This window comes from Hippopotamus amphibius, chromosome 3 (genome assembly GCF_030028045.1).
Source record: "Hippopotamus amphibius kiboko isolate mHipAmp2 chromosome 3, mHipAmp2.hap2, whole genome shotgun sequence".
NCBI lineage: Eukaryota > Metazoa > Chordata > Mammalia > Artiodactyla > Hippopotamidae > Hippopotamus > Hippopotamus amphibius.
In genome coordinates this window covers 92,591,581-92,598,269 of record NC_080188.1, presented here as the reverse complement: position 1 = coordinate 92,598,269, position 6,689 = coordinate 92,591,581, and positions in this window count along the sequence as shown.

Sequence of the window (6,689 nt, the reverse complement as noted above, 5' to 3'; positions counted from 1 at the left end):
TATTTTCATTGTTACATTGAAATAAGGATGGCTTACATTTTATATCAAAATAATTCACTCTAGTATTTTATTTATTAAAAAAGTAAAAATTTTATCACTATACATAGTTACATTTTTACTGAAACTAATATCATGTTATATTGTCAATTACATCTCAATAAAAAAAGGTAAAGAAAAGCATAAATCCCAAAAGTTTATGAAAAAAATCTTCCTCTATAATTTTTCCAGGAGATCCCTGGAAAAAGTCCCATTCAAATTATACAGATTTTTCTGGCTCTGTTTTAAGAATTTTATCTTTATTAGAAGCAAACTTTTCATAATTTTTCATCATCTAATCTCACTAGACCATACATATCTAGAATAGCTTCATAATATTACTTGTGGTTTCTCAAGACATGATTAAACAAATTGTAATACTAATATTATTAAGCAATTGTGCAATAATATCATGTAAAATCAGCCCCTTTCCTCTTAACAGTATTTCAGTTATTCAGGAGTTCTACCAACTAGGAACCAAAATTTTCCTAGATTCAAATTCCATGTCCCTTTCCTAAGTACTTTATACACTCGACGCTTTCTATCTCCTGGAGACTAACAAATAGTACATCATCTCTTCTCCTTTTCTGGGCTTTTTGTTCCTCTTCTTTATAGTCGATTACCCCACTGTTTTTGGTGTTTGAATTTTTCTTATACCATATCTCTTACTTACATCATCCTTATTCAACTTGGATGGCACCATTTCCAAGGTGTTTCCAGAGCAAGATCCCACGTGAAAAGTATTAACCAATCAGAACCACTTAAGGTAAAAATACGTGGTCTCCTCTGATGTCAATGAGTCTTCAACAGGAGTGGGAACTACACTAATTTCCCAAGTGTGGGGAGACCAGTTCTTTTATTTCAACTGGCCTGATTCCTAACATATACAGGAGGCTTGTAGCCTGAAGTTTCACTAGAATATGACCTAAATAAAAGCAGAAATTAAAACAAACATACAAACAAACAAACAAACAAAAACCTAATTCCTGAATACCAAAACTGGAATGATTTCTGTCACATAGAAAAATCTCAATTTTATTTATTAAGAAATACAGTTCTTTAGTCAAAAAATCTCAAAAAAAAGTAACTCTCAGTGGCTCCTGTATCAGTAACTAAATATTATTGTACAAATTTAGTATTGGTACTGCTAACAAATTTTCTGGAAATACATAAACAAATTATAACTATTACTAGCAAATAATTATAATGCTCTTGAATATATACATTTTATCTGAGATGGATAACTACCAAAATATTAGTTTTCATCTCATTTCAATCGTTTGTATATTAAAATATTGGTCTTCAAACATTTTTTTCTACAATCACCTTATAATAATTTTGCAAAAATATAAAGTCCCTCACACATTTTTAAGTTGATATCAATTATTTTCCATCAAAAGTTTAAATAGTTGCAAAGGCTATTTTCTAACCTATTTTGTATTGTATATTTGGATTAAATATATTTATTTTTTCTTGAAATTTTAAAGCTGCTAATTTATCTTATTGAAATTATTAATAATACCATGGTGTTACTTAATCAGCAAAGAAAGCCCTCATTGTCAACCAAATCAGCCAGGTCAGACTAAGCTTCAGTCATGGGAAAAGTTCTGAACTCATTTTCAGCTCAAATAAGCCTGCTAATAGGTATGCTCTAGACAACAGTCTCACCTTGAGGCTTTCATTCTAATGTAACCCTTACCCTGAGTACATAGCCTGAATGAAATGTCACACTGCAGTCCCAAATTCTTTCTTAACGGAAATATTCCTTCACAGGGAGATTGCTCTTGCTTTTGTAACATGGAAAATATGTCGCAGACAGCAAGGTCCTGGATGGCAGAGGGACAGTTTTCTTCTGAAAAGTGGGAGGATGCCTATTGTGAGAGAGGGGAAGGGCAAAGAGAACATGAAGCATTGCATGTTCTCATTCTGACCACTCTGAGAAGATTATACATTTGAAAGTGGAGAATCTGACACTGAGAGTGGAGAATCTGCCACGTGTGTACCCCAGTGCTTTTGCACAACTAAATTTAAAGATCTGTGCATTATAACATATTCAGTATATGCCTTAATTGACAGTACCAATAATAATGCTAATTGTGTTTAACTACTGTCTTTTAATATTAAGTTCTAAGTTTCTCATGAACTATAATTATATTCCATATTTAGTAAACTAGAATGACAATTTAACTCTTTCTCATTAGATAACTGAGATATTTACTTGAATATATTTTAATTATTGTATCAATTCTAAGACGACAATTATCACTCCAACTTAACTCAAGTTTGTTTAATCTCAGCAAATCTCTGTCTTATTCTTGATTTTATTTTTAAAAAATATGATTAAGGTAAACCAATAATTTAATTTGAATATAATTGAAAAATTTGATATATTTCCACATACATTCTTCAAACTCAATTTTAATATGAATGCATGTGATGATAAATAAATTTTTATATAAAATTTTTAAATCCTCAGGATTTTGATGCTATATTTTTAAAATAACTCTAAATTTGAGTCATATCTTGATTAGAAATATTATGTTTCTTATTGAATATTTTGTGGTTTTAAAGAGTCATCACATTTTTTTTAAGATCTATTGGAGAATAATTGCTTTATAATGTTGTGCCAGTTTCTGCTGTACAACAAAATGAATCAGCTATATTTACACATATATCCCCATATCCCCTCCCTCCCATGACTCCTTCCCACCCTCCCTATCCCAGCCCAATAAGTCTTCATCCATCCTCGAGTTGATCTCCTTGTGTTATGCAGCAGCTTCCCACTAGCTATCCATTTCACATTTGGTAGTGTATATATGTCATTGCTACTCTCTCACTTTGTCCCATCTTCCCCTTCACCCTCCACCCTGTGTCCTCAAGTTCATTCTCTACATCTGCATCTTTATTTTTGCCCTGCCACTGGGTTTATCAGTACTATATTTTTAGATTCCATATATATGAAGTAGCATATGGCATTTATTTTTCTCTTTCTGGCTTACTTCACTCTGTATGACAGACTCTATGTCCATCCACCTCACTACCAATAACTCAATTTCATTCCTTTTTATGGCTGAGTAATATTCCATTGTATATATGTGCTACATCTTCTTTATCCATTCATCTGTTGATGGGCATTTAGGTTGCTTCTATGTCCTGGCTATTGTAAATAGTGCTACAGTGAACATTGTGGTATATGTTTCTTTTTGGATTATGGTTTTCTCAGGGTATATGCCCAGTAGTGGGATTGCTGTGTCATATCACATATTCTTGTCTATGTTTCTGCATCTAAATCTAGATTGCCTTCAGCCACAATACAGTAAAAAGCAGGATTTACCATATTTCTAGTTGCTGACTGGATATAAAAATTATAATATTTTGTAAAATATTTTAGACTCTGTGCTGGATTAATTAGATTAATCTCTATATATTGTGTGAGAATAAGGTCTATTAATGAGAATGGGGTTGAAATGGTTCTGGAACCTCCTGGCAGGTAATAATGACAGTGGTTTATAAAGATTGTAAATCTAAGTGACTATTTAGCTCCTGTGATCTTGCCTGTGATCTATCAAGGAAATTTTATGAAAGGCATTAAGCTGTACAAAAGCTTAGCTTTAGTGTTTTCCATGGTGTAAATACTCTACCATAACCAACTTCAAGTTACCAGGTGAGAGGTTGTCAAATAATGTACAGTTGCACTCCATTATATAGTAAGTTTACCTTACTTATAAAATTGACCTATATGACTTCAAGCATTTCAGTTAAGCTGAAGTCTTATAATAAGAAAAAAATAAAGTGATGCATCTTGAGTATTAATCTTTGTTTTTAACATAATTTAAATAATTATAAAATTATAAATATAAATTTCAATAATTACTGTGTTTAACAATCAACCTGTAAAACTCCTGAAAATATAACTATCTGTTAATGCAGGGGTAGTCAATTTATCTCCTCTCATCTGCCTGGGAAGCATGAAACTATTTCTCTGCTAAGAATAGCTCACATACTCCAGGTGGACAGACTAAAATGTGGGTGGGTGTGGATGAAAGATACAGATTTATTCCTGAGTTGAAGCTAACAAACATGGGATTAACACATAATAACCTTGAGAACTAACATACACCTGTAATCAAAATCAGTGGCAATACTTGCTAATGCAATAAGATAAGGGAAAGAAAGGGAGACATAAAACTGATTTTTTTTGCAGATGACATGATCATGTATGTGGAAAATCTGAAAACAATTGACAACTCTTAGAACTAATAAGTGGTTGTAGCAAGATACTGAAGAGGAAAGTTAGAAACTTACACTTGGCTAAAAATAACTCCATGGTTGTTTTGCTTTTGTGAAATACACTTGCTTCACTGAGAAAAACAGAAAAACAGGATGACTTAACAATGCAATGTAACTTTAAGATGTTTTGCTAAAAAATGGAATGTTCTGCACCTGCTCTTGTAAGTTTCTGTTTGGAAACTTCCATGCTCTGTTAACATGTACATTATAAAAGTAAAGCTCACCCTGAGTTTGGGGCCCAGAACTTTGGAGAATTAGCTCATCTGGGGCCGCTGGCTTAATAAACCTGAGTTCTCCAACCCTCCGAGTGTGGTGCTTGGTTTCTCGACAGACCAATTTCTGCAACAATACAATGTTTATATCTGAAAGTCAATTGTTTTCCTGTACACTAGCAATGAAAAAGTGGAATTTGAAATTTAAAAGCAGTACCATGTACATTCACATCCAGAAATACAAAATACTTAGAGATAAATATATACCTAGGCTGCAGTTGTCTAAGAAACCAGCACAGAGCCAAACATGGCCCCTATGCCAATTGCTTATACAGATTGTGATATGTGAGCTTAACTTAAAATTTAAAAAATATATAATATACATATATATAAATATAAATACACACACACACACAAGACATAGAAGAAAATCACACTAGGCAGTGGGTGCTAGTAAATTAAAAAATATCCCCAACCCTAAACAGAAGTTTAACACTTATTTCTGTTTCTAACTTCATCCATAGACAGCCAGTTAGATAGATAGGTAGATAGATAGATAGGTAGATGATAGATGATAGATCTCATCGCCCATTTATATTTCAAATCTATTGAGACTTAACATGTGACCTAAAATAAGGTCTATTCCTGAAAATGTCCTGTATGCACTAGAGAAGAATGTGTAGCTGTTTCTGAGTACAGTATCCTGTGTATGTCTATTAAATTCAGCTAGTGTATTGAATTATTCAAGTCCTTTGTTTTCTTACCGATATTCTGTCTGGTTGTTCTATCATTATTCAGAATGTGGTATTGAATGGGGCACAAAGAATGGGGATATGGGGTATTGAGAATGTAGTATTGTCTATTTCTTCCTTCAGTTTTTGCTTTGCATATTTTGATGATCTGCTATTTGATGCATTTAGGTTTGTGCTTATTATATGTGCTTGTTATATCTTTTTATATTGAACATTTATAATCATATAATATCCTTTGTCTTGTAAACTCTTTTGATTTAAAGTCTATTTTGTCTGCTATTAGTATAGTCATTCCTGTTCTTTTTTGGTTATTATTTGTGTGGATTTTTTTTCCATTTACATTTAAGTCATTTCTTATAAGATGATGCTTACTTCTGTCATTTTGCTATTTTTCCACATCTTCAGCAATTTCTTCTCTGTCTTTTCCTTCATTATTTTCTTCTTTTGTGCTTACTTGATTTTTTCATAATAAAATCCTTAAATTCCTTTTACATTTTCTTTTGTGTATTCTATAGCTATTTTCTTTGTGGTTACCATGGGGATTACATTTTCCATTTTCAAGTTATAGCATTTAACTTGAATTCATAACAGCTTAATTTTAATAATATACACAAACTCTGTCCCTTTATAGTTCCATCCCCATCCTTCTCAGTTGTTGATGTCACAAAATTCCATCTTTACACATGTCCAAAAACATAAACTAATAAATCTTTTAAAATCATTAGTCTCTTAAATTGTGTAGAGTTACAAAGCAGTTACAATAATATCTGCTCTTAGACTAATAATTTTTTTTAATATATTAGTTTTTTCACATTATGTAGAAAGAAAAGGTGGAGTGACATATCACTGCTACACTGCTGCCAGCTTTTATAATTGCCAACGTATATATCTTTACTGATACCTTTATTTCTTCATAGAGCTTCAAGTTACTGCCTAATGTACTTTAATTTCAAATGGCAGGACACCCTTTAGCATTTCTTGTAGGGAGAGTCTAATGATAAAAGGTTCTTTGAGCATTCGCTCATCTGGGAATATCTTACTTTCTCTCAATTTAGAAGGAAAAATTTTTCACATATAGGGTTTTTGGTTTACAGCTTTATTTTATTTATTAACATTTTGCATATGTCAGCCAACTCCCTCTGGCTTCCAAATTTTCTGATGAGAATCTGCTCATAATCTTATTGGGGTTATCAGTCTTGCTGCTTTCAAATTTTTCTTTTTCTTTGGCTTTTGAAAGTTTGATTATGATGTATCTTGGTGTACATCTCTATGAGTTCATCTTACTTAGAGACTGTTGAACTTTATGAATGTTTATATTCATGTCTTTTGTAAAACTGGGGAAATTTTCAGCCATTATTTCTTTTTTTAACATTTGTTTCTTTTCTTTTCTTTCCTTTCC